The sequence below is a fragment of the Neodiprion fabricii genome, chromosome 4 (genome assembly GCF_021155785.1).
Source record: "Neodiprion fabricii isolate iyNeoFabr1 chromosome 4, iyNeoFabr1.1, whole genome shotgun sequence".
NCBI lineage: Eukaryota > Metazoa > Arthropoda > Insecta > Hymenoptera > Diprionidae > Neodiprion > Neodiprion fabricii.
This window is the reverse complement of record NC_060242.1, coordinates 6,684,935-6,703,865: the sequence shown is the minus strand read 5'-3', so window position 1 is coordinate 6,703,865 and position 18,931 is coordinate 6,684,935. Positions and strand designations below refer to the sequence as shown.

Here is an 18,931-nt window from a genome sequence, read left to right as displayed (position 1 = left end):
GTATCGTCATTATCAGAGTCATCGTAAATGCAGGTTTCTGCGAAATAGAATTTTAATGTTAACGTTTACTCGTATTATACTCGTCATACCAGAGTATTAGATATGAGAAGTACCTAATTACAGGAATTAACCTCCAATGTCAAAGATGTCGTCACTTCGCACGTCACTTCATGGTCATGGGAAAAACTCTGCGAATTTGTTCACTCTATAGTACAATCGAGGTGTTGACACGTGAATGAACAGATTTTCACGGTTTAAAAATTGTCGAGATTATTCAATCTAGTCTAATTGATGCCGATAATTTGTAAGTCAGTGAGTCACGAGATGTCACTGCGAATACGGAGTTCCCGCGAGAAAACCGCTCCAACTTTTATATTCTCATCAGATTTACGTACAGCGTGTCTACTTCAATCGAGAATTCAGATTTCCGGACTATTCCAAGGGTTTTCAGGACAATTAATCTCGTTTTATTACAAATTTTAGGGACAGGATGCGTTGGTTAAATATCGAGTCAAAAAATGTATATAGCAGTTTATCAAGAGAGAGTTTCTAACGACTACATGGTCCGTCGTCTGCTAAAATTTAACGCATGCAAGGCCGTTTATTACAAATAAAATGTAGAAATTTTCTAATCAAAAATAAATCATATCGACTTTTCTAGGATTCTTGAAAATATTACTTGAGGATCAATTTTTGTTTTCCATGATAATTCCACGATTTAAGGATATTCAAGACGCTGTGGACCCCCTTTACGTATCCACCACATATTCGCAAATATTCCCGGTTTTTGCCAACTTTTCATAACACCGACCCTGATCAATACAGAAACAAAGAATTTGGTTTCCCGTAGTATTCGAGCATCGATCACGCCATTATTCCACAGTCACGAGTCCAATTTGCTATTTAGTGCAACGTGCCCGTGTTTTAACCATGTTCGACAATGGGCCACGTGTTTCATTTCTTCCAGTTACAAGAACAATGAACACAGCTGTATATAAACTGTCCGTCTAATCTCATCCCTCGGACCACCCTCCGGACAATCGAAGCCGGAAGTGTTCCGAGCACAGTGACGCAGATATGTAAGTCCCCCAAGAGAGCAGATCCGGCCCCTTATCGTATAATACCGTAATCTTAGACTTCGGCCCCCACCGACTTTGTATGAGGTGGAATATCCGACCGAGGGGCGGTAGGGGAGGGAGCCTGGAGGCTGGAGACACGGTGGTGGAAGACGTTGGGGGGGGGGGAGACTGGAGGTATATTGTTCACAGTCTATTTGTCATCGCGGTCCCGCAACGCGTGCGAGCCTCGGAGTCCTTCGTGACGATCGACGCGTTCCCGAAGAGGGACGAAATTTGCCGAACCCGAGCGAAAACAGCTGTTCGGATTTCGGGGGAAGGGAGAGAATAATCTACCTCTCTCCTCCCCCCCCCCGCCCCCCTCACTTTTCCCCTCGTCGCTCTAAACCTCCGTTTTTCTACATCTTCCGTTCGTCTCTTTCTCGTAAGCTTAAACTAACAAAGCGAAGAGCGGGAAATGAAGAATTAGTGCAGGATGAACCGTTCAGATGATATATATATATATATATATATATATAATACTATAATACCGATAGGCTGATGCAGATTTTTTTTTTTTTTTTGTACGGGATTGCTCGCAGATCTATGAAATTGTGCTGAATTAAACTAAAACGTGTCATAACTATCGTGTTTAAAATATTTTATCGATCGTAATTCTCCGGTTTTTCGCACGTTTTCTAAACATGCTAATCGATAGTTGCAGATTTTATGATCGGTTATACAACGCGGTGAAATCTTTGATACGTTCTGCAAATCGTTGTACGCGCACGAGTTTGACTGCTTTTTTTTTTTTTTAATATTTTTCCGTTTCATTTTTAACGTAATAACTGAGAAAGTTTTAGAAGATATGGATTTCTATTTTGAGAATTTCGATAATTCTCCGTAAGCGAGATCGTTCCATTTCCATCGTGAAATACAGCTGTAGGATAAATTATTATTGATCAAATATCGCGAACTGATTTGTTTTGTAGTTTAAATTAAATCAGAAATTCATTCGCACCGTCTTGAAGTCGAGGATCTTCAGAAAAATTTCTTACGCATGTACTGTTAATAATCTGCAAAATTTTTGTACTCAATTAAAATCGATTCCAGCTTACCACACTGAGAAAAATTTCATTGTTTATAGTAACTAAAAAAATGCAGTAACACAGGTATCGTTGAAAAAACTGTGTGAATATTGTTGGAATTACGAAAAACTAATTTTCATTTTCTACCTAGAACTATATTATTCGATTGTGGTAAAAAATGAAAATAGTTAAGGACTGGAGCGGTAACCGGAACTAAAAATTTCTCTCAGTGCACACGCCCAACAAGTTTTCCAACCTGACATCGCACTATTTCATCCCGATCACGCGGCGCGTTAATTATTATTTTTTCAAATTCCACGTAGCTACATCATTCCATTCCTTAGCTTTCTGTGTATCGGACCATTTCGGCTTATGACCTGACTTAAACGAGACTAAGAGGCCACTTACGTCAGCAACATTTCCGGCATTGTGTGTACATGTTATATAGACAGAGCGATATTGCGCGTATACTGTACGCTGCTTGTCTTCTCGCCCGGATATTATAACTCCACCTTGATCATCTCATTCATCATATCACGACACGAGTTATTAATTATTCCGACGAAAATTCGGTGGCCTAAATTCCTGCGACACCAGCCGTCACGTATCACACGCGTCATTATCACTAATCAGATTTTTTACATGACCCTGAATTTGTTTTGTTTTTTGTTCTGCTTGCTTTCTCACCGTTCATCAATATAGCATCCGCAACGATTTTTAATTGCTCTGTTTCAACGCCGACACAACAATGGCGACTATTTTGAACAACAGTTTTGAAAAGTTGTAAAAATTGAAAAGAATTCTACGAATCGTTTCTAAAATAATTGATCACAGTAAGCATTTGATTTTCACGTAATTTGTAACTCATAAACATGATTAAAAAATTAAAAAATACAATTTTTATCGCAGAAAAACTTGCGAAAAAATTTAAATAAAAAAAAATGTAATACGCGCATACGATTATCGTCTCTTTTAGATTAGCAATTTTCACCACCGCATCGACAATGAAATTCCGTCATTGCAACGCGTGCGAACGTTTATATTTATATCCTTGGTTTATTTGCAATGTGAATAAATTACGTAGCCATATTCGCGACGTGTAGCAACACAGGTAAAGTGTTACACGCGCATACACACAGAGACACGGGTTCGGGTAATGCGGTGCCTTATATACGGACAAGGTGAAAAGTATTGAACTTGTTACAGACGAACGATCGCTCGAGCTGCCGTCTGTCTGTCAGTCGTTGGGAAATGGACCGATCAGTCAAGGGACCCTGACAATTCGGTAATGACCTGAATTTGAGGAATTACTTTTTCAATAAACCGCAACCGTACCGCTGCAACGGAGCAAAAACCGGACATTGAAGCGAGGTGAAGCGAACGTCACACCGAATTGCCTCTGATCCCCTCAGGGTCGCAACATGCTCGAGAAACGCACCGGTTCACTCGACTTTTATTATCGTTACGCAGGCTTCGTTATCAATCCACGACGTCGAAGGGGATGTTGCTCGCTTTTCAATAATCTCGGTTTCTGCAATCTGAGAGAGAAAGAGAGAAAGAAGAGAGTAAAAGTGTTTGTATCCTCCGTAAATTCGGATGGTAAAATTTTTGTGCGTGATTAAACTGAGAATATCGTAATGTAGAATTGTAGGTTAAATTGAGAATATTGTACTGTAGAATTGTAGGTTAAATTGAGAATATTGTACTGTAGAATTGTAGGTTAAATTGAGAATATTGTACTGTAGAATTGTAGGTTAAATTGAGAATATTGTACTGTAGAATTGTAGGTTAAATTGAGAATATTGTACTGTAGAATTGTAGATTGAATTGAGAATATTGTGCTGTAGAATCTTATATTGAATTGAGAATAATGTGCTGTAGAATTGTATATTGAATCGAGAATATTAAACTGTAGAATTGTAGATTGAATTAAAAATATTGGACTGTAGTATTTTAGGTTGAATTAAAAATATTGTACTGTAGAATTGTAGATTGAATTGAGAATATTGTGCTGTAGAATTTTATATTGAATTGAGAATAATGTGCTGTAGAATTGTATATTGAATCGAGAATATTAAACTGTAGAATTGTAGATTGAATTAAGAATATTGGACTGTAGTATTGTAGGTTGAATTAAAAATATTGTACTGTAGAATTGTAGATTGAATTGAGAATGTCGTGCTGTAGAATTGTAGATTGAATTGAGAATATTATACTATAGAATTGTATATTGAAGTGACGATATTATATTGTAGAATTGTAGATTGAATTAAGAATATTGTGCTGTAGAATTTTATATTGAATTGAGAATAATGTGCTGTAGAATTGTATATTGAATTGAGAATATTAAACTGTAGAATTGTAGATTGAATTGAATTATACTGTAGATTGAATTGTAGAATATTTATACGCAGGTAGCACACCCACCTTCAAATTATCGCTTGTGACAAAGTAGGTACGTGACTTTGGAAGACTGGAAATAACCTTCAGCAGTGATTTCACTCATCTTCAACTGACAACGTCACTTAAAAAAAATTCATGTTTTTACGTATGACTAACTTTCAGGTGATTAATCGTCTTCGGAAGATTTCACAAAATTTCTAACAAGACCAAAACTCTGCGCGACTTGACATTACGTATCGATATACTTTAAGTGGCTACAAGTGCAACTGTATACGCAACGTTTCAAATCACTTACATTGGCTTCAATGCATTTCAAGTAACTTCGAGACATTCTAAAATACATATAGTGAATTGGAAATAGTGGAATTCGTTGTCCTCTAACTGTAAGTGAATACGCCTTGTCCCACAACGACTGACTCTTACGTTGTACCTACAACCCGAAAGCTTTTTTTCCACAACCTTGGAGGGATGTCGGAAATGTGATCTCTAATTAAACTTGTGGCTTAAGGCAGATGATAAAATTAGTCAGTTTGATAAGAAGGCCACGTTCGATAAGAGCCATTTATATCTGTCCTCGAGTAGGTGGATGATCAAGGTGAGGTTAACGAAGCGTCACTCAATTTCAAAAAATGTCGTTCTGCCATTGCTCATTTTTATGACAGTTTAAAATTGGTCGTAGATAAACCTCTTGGACAATAATTTTGAGTTGCTGGAAAAACGATGATAACAAAACTTGTCCCCGTGGCACCTGACACCATTTTTTCACAAATCGAAGAGACTGTACTGGAAATTTTTCTCCCCTCGACGAAAAAAATTAAAACCGTTAGTGTAAACCGATGCATAAAATATACTTTGAATCAAATACCATTCGACAGCTAGTACAAGCACAAGTCCGAAACCTTTCGACTCTGATGCCACTTTCTTTTCATCGAAGATACGTTAATGGTTTATCCAAGCACATTAAAACTGAACATCAGCACAGTTAAACTAGAGACAGCGTAAAAAAGCGTGGAGAATTTCGTGACTCGAACCGCTACATTACATTGCAGACTGCACAACGTTAAAGAAGGTAACTCGCCAGCTTCTTTGTAGCGAAAACAAAGTATAAAATAGCCGGGGGAACGTTAGCAATCCGTGGTGTTCACCGAGCCGCGAGATCACGTTGTTACACGGAAGGATGGAGAGACATAATTAACTGTACAACTCTTAATAAAAATCCACACAGTCACGCTCCATTATCCACGATAACGTAGCGATGAAATATCGACCCACCGTAACAATTCCCCATACCAGAAAACTATACCTACGTACACATCGCCTGAAGATATCCACCTCATCTCTCAAACTCCGTTCAGCGAAGGCAAACTTTTCCTGATCATTGATCAGGAACGTTGGAAAATGACATCTCAAGTAACGTCAAGTAACGTTTATAGTGAAATGGACGGATTGTTTTGACCACATTACAGTGCACTGATGTTTTGATGATTGGTCCGGCAAGTCTTTAGCCAAGACTTTGAGTCTCGTATCATCTCCGACTTTTTCAAACCCTCGAAACTCTTTCTTCTTCGTTGTAACAAGCTATCGTCGCAAGGTTGCTTTGAGTCCAAGGATCATGTCAGTCAAGCTCGATACGGTTTGTCCCACTTTCCTCTAAATGCTCGTAAAACTTGATAATCTCTCGGTTCTGTAAATGTGCGACAGATTTGTTATCCATACGCATACCTATCCAGCTGAAGAAAATCTGTAGCGACTTTCTGGTTGGCCGGTTATCCCTGCGCCATACGAAGCCTAGCAGATCCGCGGATCCGCGATGAGAGATCAACCCAGATAAAGTTATGCAGGTTATGCTTGAGGAGAAGTAGGACTGCGCAGCAGCGATGATCGGGTTGTCGCCTTATCACGTTATGCTAATGCGAGACAAAGGATATGACACAAATCCGTCGGGTATCTGCGGGATAAATTCAAGACATGCATGTCGCGATGGAAGTGCGGCGTGTCCTCCTTGAGCAAGTGTATTATAAACAACATGCTGCTACAGAGACTACGCCTCATGAACACTCGGTGCCTAAGATGTGCGCATCAACGCCAGAAGGATGAGAAGGTCCATCCTCGTAGTGTGCTAACTATTGACGCGTCGTCATCGGTTGTACGAAGTTGAAGTTAGTAACGTTACTTCATTAATGGGTGTTCAGGATAAATCGTTACTTCGATCCTTAGGATTGTCTGTGAAATTCGGCTAGTAAATCATAACAAAGAGAACATGTTCATGTTTTGAAATGGCAAATTCCTCACTTAGAACGTCGTTGTACAATTGTGCACCAACGATATTTTCCATTATCTTTCATCACGTTAACCTTACCGACTTCAGACTTGATCATTTGTAACTTTGTACGTAAGTTGGTGTGGATGACAAAATCACGTGAGAGAGTCTCCTCATCGCGCTAGCAATGATCGAGGAATCTAGGTTGCTACGTGGGCAGGGCTCGGATATTACAATAAGTTCGTCACGCGTTCTTGAGCGTATACCCTGACGAATAGATTACCATACCTACACACAGTCTCGAATTATGATCGGAAAAAATCTGCATTCGTCAGTTCATTCATTCGATTATTATCGCAGTTTATCCATGCCCGGTTTCAACATTAAGACAAAGATGACTATGCACTTTGGTTAGTATCTTTTCAATAAGAACGAACCGACAGTGATAATAATTCATGACGATCGTTGAATTATGTACCATAATTTCGTGATTCACACAATCATGGTACAGTATGCAGTATGTACTGGTTGGTATTTGGTAAATCAATTTAGTGATCTAACAGCTATTTTTTTTTTTATCAAGATCAATATCAGTTAACCCTTCACGCGAACACTTGTCTTTTACAACATTTGTCGATACACTTTTTCGAAGTCTTCCTGGCTTTCGAAATATGTGAAAAATTCAGGCTTCTTTCTCAAAGCGTTGACTATATTATTCAAAACATGGTAGGCTCCAAAGTTTTGAAGTATTATTCATAAAAATTGATATTCATAAAACTAACGACTGTTCCTCACAAGACCCGGTGTGTTGACAAGAAGGATTAAGTCGTCAAAGGTTGAAAAAATCAAGAAGTATCGGTTTTCAATTCACCGAGGTCTTCCAAGTGTACGTAAATAATATATAGATATATACCTGAGTGAAAATATGATTGCTTATAGATATACCAATTGAAAATCTCCAGCCTTGAGAAGCCTAATCTACTTAACAGCCTGTTCATCTAAACTGTGATCAAGGCCACTCTGTTTGACACAAATCATCGGCTTCCGGTTTGCGGTTTTTCCTTTCCGCACACTGCAGCCATGTAAGCTGTCGCACATAATAGCCTTTAAATCTACGAGAATAGCACTGCGCTAAGAGTATATAACGTGATAATATGATGTTGGTGCGTGCATGGTGTGAAGGTATGTACATACGTACATATCACATATGTAAACATCAATTACTGGAGGTAAACCGCGAGTTTTTATTACAAATACATGCGACGATTGCGAATTCTGCCTTATTACTATACACACTGAGAGAAATTTTCAGTTCCTGTTACCGCTCAGTCCTTGACTATTTTCATTTTTTACCGCGATCGAGAAATATAGTTCTAGGTAAAAAATGATAATTAGTTTTATAACTATTACCGGAAAGTCTAGTATTCGCTGCTATTCTTTCTCATTACGATCACTGTTGCTGTATTTTCTTGTAACTGTTGCGAAAATTTAACGCTCGTGCAACGATAAATTGACGTTAAAGCCTTGTTTAACTAAAAAAGTAGAGTAAGCCTCACAAACTGATTTTGCGTTGCAATAACCAAAAAAAAATCGACGATAGCGCAAAATGGTTAGGCGCACTCGTTTTTCGTAATTCCAACAATATTCAAAAAGTTTTTTTTAACGATACCTGTTTTACTCAATTTTTCTAGTTACTACAACAAATGAAATTTTTCTCAGTGTACATAGTTAAGTATATATATTATGCATGTGTACATACATGTTTGACCAGAATTCAAACGGAATTCATGTACGTATAACTATGTGTAAATAAATCATATAGATGATAAAAAATCACGGCGATTCGTAGAGCAGATTAATTCATTGTTACAGGTGACCGAAATAAAAAAAAAAGGAAACTCATTTTTCAATCCATAAAAACAATTTTGATCAATTTATCTTTGAACGTCACAGTTGAAAAGGTAATTTAGGTTACCTGTTTTAGTGACCGGATTGATTAGAAAATTTACTTATAGGTACATACTTAGATGCGGTACTAATTATTGTGACCGCAATTTTTTCAATTTTTTTTTTTTTTTATTTTTTTTTTTACTGAATTGAACTTAATCTCTGGATCGTAAAAAATAATATTCAAATAGAGATTAATCGTAACATTCAATTCTATTTTCCTTGGATATTTTAACGACGATTATCGATGATGAAAGTTTAGTTACCATTAATTTTCCTCTTCCGGCATACGTAAAGGACTAATTATTACAATCACAATGCATAACGAAAGAAACGCGTTCACTTTTAGCGGTTAGGATAAAAATCGTTCGATAATTTCTTTCTTCTTCTTATTTGTCAACTCCGTCAACAAGTTATTTTCATGGATTTGTTTTTGTTTTTTTTTTTTATCACTTTCTGCATTACCGACTGACGCTCGCATGCGGTACGTTACACATTGTACAACGTGCGCATGCGGAAACGGTAGAAACGTACAACTCTCTCTAACCTTTCCAAGCTTCTCAGATTCGCTACCGCGGCACCACTTGCTGAGAAACGTTGCGGAATGCAAAGTTTCCTGTTACATGCCGACTGTATTACATATACCGGCGTTGCATGTGAAAATATAAAAATATAATTATGGTAAAAATAAAAATATTGGCAGTCTTCCGAAATATAATTACTGTGTTAACAAAGGAAAATGGAATAAAAAAAAAAATAAATAAATGAATAAAAAACAAGAACGAGTCAACAATCGTTGGTTTGTAAATGAACGGCTTTAAACGTCCGCAGCGGTGATTCGTTATAAATTTATAATAGCGTATGAAATCCGACAAGAAGATTGTTTCCACTGTATTGGCACGACCTTGTCTGACGGTTAAAGATTAGCATTACTCGAATCGAATGCCGCGAGGAGCAAGGCGAGCACTGCACACGGCTGAATATGAGAAGAAAAACAGCAGACGAATAAAAAGAGAATGAAAAACAAGGCAATGATATCGGAGAGAAATTGATATACAGTCTCGTACAAAGTCTTCTCAATTCTTACACGCATCGATGTAGAAAATTTGCAAACCGATGTTTTTACGAATTATACGCAAGTAAAAACGAAAATTATTCGTACAATTTTTAATTAACGGAGGGAAAACGATTCTCAACATCGGATCATAATTCGAAAACTTTCGTATGAATATAACAACGTGTAAAATAATGCAACTTCTCTGAAGTTGTTAATATAATAATTCAAGTGAATTTTAGAGTTAAAATTCGGTATAATTTCAATATCTTTTTTTTTTCACAATCGTGGGGACTTTTTTTCTTTTAATTATAATGTAAATAGATTAATTTCTTACAATTGCTTAAGCTGCACGCACGACTGTGTGAAATAATTTCATAAAAGTTTATAGTAAAACCTCTCTAAAGTCCGATGAATTTATCTGAAACTTCGTAGACTTAATAATTATACAAAAAATCGTTGTTAGTCAAGTAGAATAATCGGAATAAATTTAAAATGGGGGGAAAAAAAAACTCAATTATTTCATAGTATCCAAAACAAGTCACGTTTACAAACGATTTGAGACATTTTCTTTCGAAAAGTGTGTAAACGTGAAAAATAATACGAGGTCGAAACTGAACAACGTTATCGTCACAATTAACGTTGCGGAAAATGGTTATTTCGAAATTGCAAGTAGGTCGGAAATTCGGTAAATCATTTCTAAGGATAAATGTATTAATGTTTTGAAAACTTGACTGTTTCAAAGTCACTATAAACTTGCAAAATAGTTATCAATCCGCCGAATGCTTCGTTACGTTAACGTTGCTAACTTCGGTCTCGCAAGATGAAATGAAAAAAAAAATAAGAAAATTGCACACGTTGCGACGACAATGATGCGACTCTCGTATATATATGAGGTATTCCATGCCAACTGAGAGGTCATTCTCCCTGACCCCCGCCAATTTGCTTCATTATTTTTTATATCATTCTACAACCTAAAAAAAGCACTCACCATTTTTTTCAGATTTTTCGACTAATGTCTTGTACACATACAAAATAAGAAAAATTATTCCTCTAAAAAAATATTTAAACAATACAAAAAATCAATTCTGCACTCTTGAACTATGGCTCAAAATGTTTGTTTTGGAACCCTAAAATTATGTGAATTTTTGCAAAAACAAAAAAAATCAGGCTTTTTTTTAAGACCATAAAAGGGTTTGTAACATTTTTTAAAAAAGATTGGCTGGGACGAAAAATCTGAAAAAAATGGCGAGTGCTTTTTTTAGTTTGTAGAATCATATAAAAAATAATGAAGCAAATTGACGGGGGTCAGGGAAAATGACCCCTCAGTTGGCATGGAATACGTCATATATATATATATATACACACACATATAGTCTACACGATCTGCCAAAGTGTAAATTATATGCATATACGAGATGAACATACGTGCGCGATTCTCAAACGAATGAATGGAATTTGGTTGTGTGGTGGGGGTGGAGGTAGGGAGAGGAGGGGGAGGAGGGGGGGTGGGGTTAAATTACGCAATCTATTATTATTATGTTATGTTATGTTATGTTTAGTTCGAGCGACCTCGGCGCGCCCGTTCTTACGTCAAAGAGCTTATGTTCGCCGAACGTTATAATGCGTAGCTATGTATAACAGACAGACACGTGCAGAATTCGTCGTTGTGTGTGGATGGTAAGTAAGTTTGCACGGTAAACGGCAAAGGTGTGTAGGTTTTAAACGGTTTCATACCTATATCCGTCAAGGATGATTTAAAAAAAAAAAAAGAAAAAATCACAACTCACCAAAGCTTCGATACTTTTAGCTGAAAATTGACCGAGTAAGTCTCAAGACACAGATATTTTAGAATAAAAATATAGATATACCGCGCGATGAAAAAAAGGTATTTATTTCAGTGAGTGAAATTGGATTTTTGTCAAAAAAGAATGAATCGAACGATTTTTACGATATTTCATTATTCATCTTGGAATCAATCAGATTATTTCGGATATTTTCTTTCATATGGAATTTACGGTGAAGATGGCGCGGGGTCAGTTTGACCCCGGTGTGTAGAATAAGGATCATTAATGAGTAATAACCCATTTGGCGTAAAAGTAACTTTTTGTTTGTTTACACGTGTTCGTTATCCTGTTGGATTATTTTTTTTTTTTCATTTTCGGCATAATAACAATGATTATTACCACCTTGAAATGGTCGAGGGTCATTCATTGGGCGGCATTGTCTTTGCGGCTCCCGAGATAATTGAAATCGTCGCTCGGCACAGACCGTCGACGATAAATTCTACGATAGACACGCGTGTACAAACGACGAGGTGAGGCGTACGAATAATTCTTGTCGAGGTAAAATGGAGCAACGGGAGAAAAAGAAAAAAAAGAAAAAACATTTAAAAGGTTAAATTAACGACAGTTTTTCCCTCGAGACGTTCGTTCGTCGTTTTTATACTCTACATGTATAGTAGGGTGATCCTTACTCAGGGTGTTGATGATTTTTTTTCAGACCACCCTCCAAATCAACTATAAATAATTCAAAAACAATTTCCTAATTCTTTCAGATTTTTATATCAATTCTAACCCGTGCCTGTAAATGGATGGATATCACCGTTTAAAATACACTTGTTTCAGACACATTCTCAGCATGTATTTTATTGTAAGAGTGACGATGTTCGAATCAATCTGTAATTGCGAAGATTTGGTGAGTATTAGTGCTACTATCTGAGAAAAAATTCACATCATCGTACCAACCAATCTCGACGAGTTGCACACCCTAGAAATTTGACTTTTTCTTTTTATTTGTAAGAAATGCAATTGTCTACATTAGCTGGTATGATGATGTGAATTTTTTCTCAGATAGTAGCACTCGTGCTCACTAGAACCTCACATTCATGGATGTTTTCGAACATTATTACTCTTACAGTAAAATATATACTAAGAACGTGTCCGAAACACGTGTATTTTAAATTGGGAAATCCTTCCTCTTGCACCGTGCATGCGATTACAGTTGGTATAAGAATCTGAAAAAAATTGTGAATCGTTTTCCAATTATTTATAGTCGATTCGGTGGGGTGATTCGGAATAAATTCGCCAACATTCTAAATTCGGACCACCCTAATGTATAGGTACTTCTTTTTTTTTTTTTTGTCGTTGAAGCAAAGTAACGTCGATTTATGCATCATTTCACGCTACCGCAAAAAACAAGATAATATTATATTACACAATACCTGAATATAAAAATAGAAACAAGCCATATTACGACGTAAAATTGTTCACGCGTTATCTCTATTTTTTACCAAGTATATAGATGCTAGCTTATATTATATATTCTATACTGACGTTTGAAAAGATTTATTACACAAGTGAAGTGATTTCCTCAACTCTTTGAGTCACACGCTAATGCGCTGAGTCAACTTTTATAACAAGATAATGTTCTGTGGTTTTTGGGGTCGGTGATTACGAATCTGAAATCAGGTTTAAAAAACTCAAAATGGCGGATCCAACATGACGGACGAAAATTTCAAACTTGATCTAATACGGTCAAAAATTGATTGGATTAGATTCGCCATCTTGAATTTTTAAAATCCGATTTCAGATTCGTAACCAGCGACCCAAAAACATGTATGTAATACGTGTAGAGGGGTAACTTTCTCGAAAATAAATTATTCCGTTTAATTTTCAAGATTTTTTTCATCGCAGTAATTACTCTCGAGTATTGAAAAACTATTGTTATACTGTCGAAACTATCGAGAAAAAAAAAAAAAAAAAAAAACGACATATGTCGACAAGTTCTGCAAGTATACGAAAAATGGATTATAAAAATAGGTGGTAAGAATACTTAGCACCGTAACTCGAAGGGTTAGAAAGATTGAAGGAAAGAAAAAAAAAAAAGAAAAGAAATAAAAAACAGAAATGAAAAAAAGAGAGAAACCATCACGTTTCACTCTCGCTCTATTTATTTATCCATCAAATTCTCATTTTCTTTCGCAAATGTTTGTATAAGCTATTATACACGCATATAAATAATAAGACCTTGGACGGATCTTCGGATAACGGGTTTTTATACGTGAATATGTATATTTTTGCAAATGCGAGTATTCATCGCTTACGTAAACGTGAATATAAAATTGAAATAAAAATTGTCACGACCTTGTAATTCCCGAGGTCTTAACATACTGAAGCCAAATAGTAATTAATCGTATTTCACCCGCTGCTCGACGAGTCGATTTTGGGGCTTTTTTATGGCTAATTTTTTACGTAATGCTTGGTCAAACTCTGTCCGTGTATAATAGCGCACAAGGCATCACGGCAAATTACGCTTCGCATGGAAACGAGACGTTGAGACGAATCGTGTAACTTGTTCCGTAACGTCTGCAGTTATGTATAATGAATGCGGGGGAGTAATTTATAATTGTTCGAGTTCGCGTGCGAGTATCGCTGATTAAGCGCTGCTGTCATCGGGAGAGCAGGAGAAAAAATAATAGTAAAAAAACTGGGTAGATAAACAAATGAAAACCAAATAACCGGATGAATAAACAAAGTTTTTACGACCGTTTATTCGAATCGTATAATTAATTAACGTGTATAAACGATGTGTTGAAAAATCGGAGAAGATTATTGGAAAATTCTCTGCGATATTTACGGTGGTATTTATTCCGTGTTCCAAACTTTATAACAAAACTAGATAAAACTATATAAAATCATGCTCTTTAAGACGAAGAGAATTCATTGAAATTTATTCGGTAAGAATCTTATCGGAAGAATAACGTTTCTTCTTCTTTGGTTGAAGAAAAACAACCGTTTTCCACGTATTTGTAATGACAAATAAAAAACTGAATTAGTTTTCCAAATGTCAGTGTCAAAGATGACTCTTACACGACGTAATAACCGTCGGTTTCTTATTTATATATTAAAACAAATCTGCGGCTAGCCGCAATTAATTATCTCATCGAGATCTTTACAATTTTATTGTATTATATACGCAGAGCGGAAGTGTAAAGCGGTGATGTAATTTCTATTTCCGCTTAATTTTCTTAACGTAATCTCAGACAGCGTCGGTATGTACTCAAGATTATACGCGCGTCAAGAATAATCCTTACTCGTTTTTAAATATGAAATAATTATATCAGTATTATACGTATAATGATATCAGTGCGCATCGTACAATGCAACACCGAAATACATGCAATTAAGAAATTATTGATAAACGCGGTAACGTTCACGCGTATTCGTAAGTCGCAATAAAAAAAAATAAAAAATTTGCCAACTTTTTGCAAATTCATTTCGCTACGTATAATGCATTATATTATGACTTGAATATATATTCGAATGGTTTACATGACGTCGATGCTTTGAAAATATACATATGGAGGGGGGGGGGGGGGGGGGGGATTCTTTATGTTCGCAGTCTCTCAAAATGCGGCCTGTTATTATATCGAAAATTAGCTAATTGCAACTCAGGATTTCCTCACAACGAATTCTTGAGATGCAAATTAGCTTTCGGCTAAATATTGCACCGATCTACATGTTCATTTTTTGTTAGAATTGTAGTATCGGTATAAACTTGATTTTTTGATCAACGAAACGTCCGGTGTACGAATATTATTTTGACTTGTATACTCTCGTTCAGAGAAAACTTTTTACTTTCTCGAAAAAATCAATTTTTACACGCAATTTGTAGAAAATTTTCTCCTGGGTACGCGACATTTTGTTGTCGATACCAAAGTTGATGAAATAATTGTTTCGGAATTGCAAAAAAAAAAAAATTGTATATTAAATAAAATATATTTGTAAATAGGAGATCTCGATTTTAATTTAGTCAATTTAATGAAATTATAATTTTTTCACGGTATTATCAAAATATTGAATACCCTCAATACAGTTCACTAAATCTGTTCGGTGGATAAATATTAGTCAAATTTAAGAAATCGTGAGAGCTACTAATTGATTACCGTTATAAAGTAATAAGTTACGTCGTAAATCCATTAAATTTTCTGTTCAAGGGACAAAACACTCTCCGTAACGCGTTAAAAATTCTTTCTCGTAAGAGAAGTTAGACGAGCAGTCATTTGGAGGGGCTCAAGGCATTTGTCTGGTATAATCAGCGCAACTAAATCCTACATTATTGGTCTAATACCATCGAATCAGCCTGTCAATTCACAATGGCATATTTCTCTGTCACAGTTTGATGTGGCAAATAATTCACGTAGCGCATAAATTACGATCGAACGATAATTTTTTGGGTTACAACAATTAAACGATCATTTTTCAATTTTCATAAAATCATTTCACTCCGTAGATCTCGTTTCGCAAAAGCAACAGAATCTATGGGACTGTGGAGCCGAACCTTCTCTTAGACATACGTCTAAAACATTTTGTTTTCTGCGCACTATAAAATCAACCAACCTTTTTGGTTTTGTGAAAATAGTGTTCGGTCGGATGCATATTAACCCTAAAATTTCGTTTCGAGGACCAATTTTTTTCCGAATGCTGTAGAAACGAGCGATATTGGAAAGCAGGAAACCTTTTTCCACATTTTGAAACGTGCGCGTGAGATAAGGCTCGCGTCAATAATTAGAATATCGCGACCGACTTTGCCGTTTCCTTATTCACTTTATAACGGCTAGTTTTCATTCGTTCGAACATCAAAGCATGCATAACGTTGTTCGAAAACAATAAATTACGAAACCGCATCCGCCTTGCAACGTAAAATCGGCGAATTAGGTATTCAGTTTCAACTGCAGCTAAATTTGAATTGTAATCTTGGAGCTAATTTCATTTCCCCTGATAGAAAAGTATAAAGCAATGAACAAAATTCACCCTCCAAAAGTTTGACAAATGCTAACGAGACGAAAGTTTCATTTGTCAACCTAACAAGTAGATAAAAACAAAATATTTGTAGATCTAAGGTTCGTTGATCTGGCTTATTTATTTATTTATTTATTTTTTCTTGTTTTTTTGCTTGTTTTTTATCGTAGACTTGAGCGGTACGTGGATTAGTAAATGTTATCGCAATTTATAGATCAGTATGTTACACATTACTTCACGGACGCAATTTAAGTTTAAAAATTGCAGAAACCGAATCACAATATTATTATTTGCAAGTTTTTAATACATGTGTGAAGCACGTCGAATATACCGAGTAATACGCATTTTTATAGAAATAATGGTATGCTTATAAAAAGTATGCATTCAAGATTGGACTTCATTTCGAGTACTCACCGAAACATAAGACGAAAATTGGCGATCCCTTGATCGGTTCCGAGCTCACGTAGCAGCCTGAAACAAGACGATTTTTTATCAATTATTAAAATCCAAACTTCAAATCGCGATGATAAGATGAGCATCGACTGATTGATGTCACCCATCAGTGCGTACAAACGTGTAATACCAATTTAAATATCGATATAACAATCAACTGATAAGATCGATGTGAAAAACTCATCATAAACAGCAGGAAATTCGCTTTATCAATCGAAAATAGAAATCACTAGCAATATATACATATACATACATATTAAAAATTAACAATTAAATTCGCACGTTTTTCTCCTTAAAATTATTACATGCGTATAACGTGCGAATTTAATTATTAACTTTTTGTACGAATAGCAATTAATTAATTGAATAAAACTAAAATATACGACGTTGCACGTGTAATAATTTAGTTCGGTTTTACGAGTAACGTTCGTAGTCGACAGTTTATTTCCGAATATTATACACACGCGTATTATTATACCGTGCTTGAGCTACGAACAGCGATGCACATTAGAAGGTCACAATTCGTATATAGCTCGGCTACAGAATAAAGAGTATACCTGTGTATAAGATACAGTGCAAACTTCCGGAAATTAGATACATCTACGTACGTACTTTGCACGAGTAGTAATTGAATTAGGTAACCGCGTCTCCTTGAATTCCGTGTAAATATCCGCGTGTTCAAACGGGTTCGAAGTTTTGTATTAGGTAACTTGAGGTCAGAGATACCGGGTGAGAATAAAATTATTACCAAACGACACCGACGATCTCTATGATATCTCTACAATATCATGTATTAATTTACGAAGCGTAGTAAACTTTGTCACATTGTCAGACTTCAGTGCCGGAAACTTGACCTTCGCATTATCGTCACCCGACAGTGTAATAAAGATTGATTACGAGTGATGAAAACACTGGCCTTGAAATTGGTCAAAAGGGCTTTCCACCTTTTCGTACGAGTCTGAAGTTAGCAGCGTTACCGCAATGATTCGTGTTTCGAAAAATATGTTATTCCGCAACTTTAAGAATCTCTGAAATGCAGTAAATAATAACAAGGCAGAAGTAATTCGTGTTTTCAAAACTTAGCCAAAGTCACTAGAAAATTGAAAAATAGCAATTTTTTTCCCCAAGTGTTTTGTTACGCTTACGTTAATAACTTCAGCCTCATCTTTTCACGTGGTTTCAACCTCGACTGGATTGAAGTTGGTCATTTCCTGTCAGGAATCTATTTGTAATCCGAAACTTGAGCATCTTGCAGTTAAAAATTTTCCAACCGACAATTTCTTCGAAAATGATAATAAACTAGTATTCAAAATGATAAGTAATAGTTTCTTAGAGGTATGATTGTTTTCATCACGAAAACCAAGGTCTCTCTCATAATAGACCTGGAGAAAAAGAAAAAAAGTGTTTCTTTGCAGACGACGCAAATGTCATACACTACATTCATAAACAGACGCAGATGTCCGACGTATCGTAAACTAAACACCTACTCGAGCATCACACATACCTAATCGGTCTCACATACTTATCCGACAGTGAAGATACGATTGGATAGGTTAGTTTGTTCTTTAATCCTCAATATGCAGCCGTTGACGGACTCGAATTTCGTCGGTGGTCAAAGCAGAGGGAAAACAGGAGGGGTTAGGTCAGGTTAGGTTGAAGTTACGCGTGCCGAGAAGCTGCGTCTGAGCCGAAATAAGTGTCGCGAACGCAGAAAATGTAACGAAGTATAAACGGTGATCCTGAGTGAAGTTTGCCGAGTTAACTGAGCCCACGGATTAATATTTTCCCGTAATAAGTCAAGGACGTTCAACCCTGTTCAGTCGCTGCGCAACAAAGAGTCCCTCTTTGACTGACTGACTAACATAAGT

The 18,931-nt window shown here is 36.2% G+C and overlaps 1 protein-coding gene across 3 annotated transcripts in view; it reads right to left on the bottom strand.

Moving 5' to 3' along the window:
- Positions 1–18,931, bottom strand: part of LOC124181332 (origin recognition complex subunit 2) — a 140,067-nt gene that overhangs the window by 116,307 nt on the left and 4,829 nt on the right. For all 3 annotated transcript variants that reach the window (XM_046567804.1, XM_046567806.1, XM_046567805.1), the window contains exon 10: positions 17,025–17,081. The gene's annotated coding sequence lies outside the window, so the exon portion shown is untranslated. The remainder of the gene's footprint in view (positions 1–17,024; positions 17,082–18,931) is intronic.